Below are 2631 nucleotides of genomic sequence, written 5' to 3'. Positions count from 1 at the left end.
TATCATACAGTGTTAGGACACTTGATGGATTGGTATACTTCATTCACAGACACGTTCAACTTTCTGGTTCTCCCTCCGCTTTTTCTACCGCTAGTGTAATAGTTTCTGCTCCTCACAGGTGGTTCAACTCTTAGTGCTTTTATTCAGACACTTCCTACTTGCTCATTTCTCCTTTCTTTATCACCCATTTTTTTTTGTCTTACCTCAGGCCACACAGTAACCAGAGTACACGGGCTTTCCTACCTAGAAGGCTGCTCCTATGGAAGTCTCTTTCCTTATTAATTTTTTTTATTGCAGATATTGAATAGCAACCGTTTAATTGAATATCGGAGAGCCTTTGAGAGGCCATGGGAACTATACCTTCCTCCATTTTCAGCAAATAAAACTGTGTCAACAAGTAATGCAGATACTGGAGATCCTTTAGAATTTAAATATATCAGGTCATCCCATAAGTTCTGTCCGATTTTACCTTTTTTAAAATTGAATGTAATTCAATAGTATTTCAGAATGTCTAATGGAATTAAAAATTATTTCTATGCATTTGTGTACATTTAAACTAATTAAATATTATTTTACAGAACGATAGAATTAAAATTTCTTTGATTGAAACCCTTTCTAACGTGGAAGTATCCAAAGCGCATTTGAGGTACATAATGCTTTATGTGTACGAAAAAGGAAACTCTGCAGCCGAAGCGACTCGAGTCTCAAAAAAGTCAGTTATCGGCATAGAATATCGAAAAGTAATGAGGTTTTATGAGGAAGAGCACTGAGTGGCTACCTTCCAAAGTAATAAATATTTGCTTTAGTGTATATAGAAAGTGTATAAAGTGTATATAGAAATGGTAGAACAACCGTGGAAGATGAAGATAGGTTTGAAGAAACCTGCTGAAATTGGTATTGAATTACCGCTGAAGATAGCTGAAGTCATCAGCTCTAAATGTAACATGAAGGGAAATTATTTGCTTCACAACAGCAGCCAAGAAACTACGAGTATATTCTAAAGGGTTGTGGAATTAGAAAACTGTGTTCTTCACAATTTTGTAGCAAGATTACTGTTACCTGAAATGATGGAAAGACGACGAGAGGAAATCTGCAAACACAATATTTCAATTTTGGCTTCAAAAAGACAAGTTATATTTACAAAAACATTGGAATCATTGATGAAACTTCGTTGTATATTTATGTGACCGGCTTAATATACGAATCAAAAGAGTGGAAGTTGCTTGGGGAAAAGCTCTGATGCTAAAATTTTTCGGAATTCGTCGCGGTATTAATGTAGATTTTGCAAAAAAAATGGATAAAAATTGCGTGTGAATACTAATCCAACTTGATGTTTCAAATGTGAAAGTAAAAGTAGAAAAGTTGAGTCACATATTTGTAATTCCTGTGGGATTGTGCTTCAGTACACACTTACGGATTAACATACTCAATTTTAGCCGACTCTGGAACGATCCTTCTTTCACACCTTTAAATCATACGATTTCTATCTTTTCCACAACACCAAAAAAGTTCTTCTTCAACAATCAAGATTTTGAAGGAGGCAGCGCTAATTTTTTTTTCTTTTTTGATATGCAGAACCAATTTTCTTTTCAAAAAGGTGTTTAAAAAGTTGTTAGCTAGAAAAGTTGCGTTAACATGAAAAGCGGTAAATTGGCATTTTGTTTTATCTCACGAAGGTCGTTATGCAAACACACGCACTGGTTCTATTTTATTTTTTTTTATTATCATCATTAGTCTTCGTATTAATAGTCATTTAGTTAACCATTTACCAATTAGTTAATCGATTGTTTAATTAATCGTTTGTTTAGTTGCTCAATCAATCAGCCAGTTAGGTTTTAAAAGTCCTTTCATCGTCAATCGCGACCTCGTCAATGACATGCTCTCTCTCTAGTCCAGGCTTGCTCAAATGATCAATTAGTTAATTAGCTAAATGCTTAACTAACTAACTAACAATAATAACATTAATGATAATAAGTGATCTAGAGCCAGTGCGTGTGTTTATGATTAGCATAATGACCCTTCCGAGATACAACAAAATCTGTTTCAACAGACGAGTTCACATCATAAGTCTTGCAAACCAAGTTCAAAATCAGTTATATTGATAGATTTCCATAGATGTTGTACATTCTAAATATATTTTCTTAGTGTTGTAGTTGTTTTGTTTTTTTAAATATTTCTGAGGATGTTTGAAAGAAGTCCATCTCACCCATCTTTTTGTTTGCATCAAGATATTGCATATAAAGATAAGGTGTTTTCATCACACTATGTAAACACTGTTGACTAAAATTTATTGATGTATCCTGTAGTACTCTACATCATTGTAAAAAAATAAACACCTCGCCATTAACGCGTCAATAATTTATGAATCAAATTGTAGTCCCATATGTTTATCGGTCGACACACACACGGGCACGCACATAGCATATATACATACACATATATATAAAATAAATGTATATAGATATATGTATATATATGTGTGTGTGTGTGTGTGTGTGTGTGCGTGTGTGTATGTGTGTGTGCCTGTATAAGTGTACAGAAATGTAGAAACATACATATATATGCACACATGTATGTATGTATATGTACGTACGCATGTATGGATGCATGAATATATATATATATATATAT

This window comes from Octopus bimaculoides, chromosome 7, assembly GCF_001194135.2.
Source record: "Octopus bimaculoides isolate UCB-OBI-ISO-001 chromosome 7, ASM119413v2, whole genome shotgun sequence".
NCBI classification, from domain to species: domain Eukaryota; kingdom Metazoa; phylum Mollusca; class Cephalopoda; order Octopoda; family Octopodidae; genus Octopus; species Octopus bimaculoides.
This window is presented reverse-complemented; position numbering follows the sequence as displayed.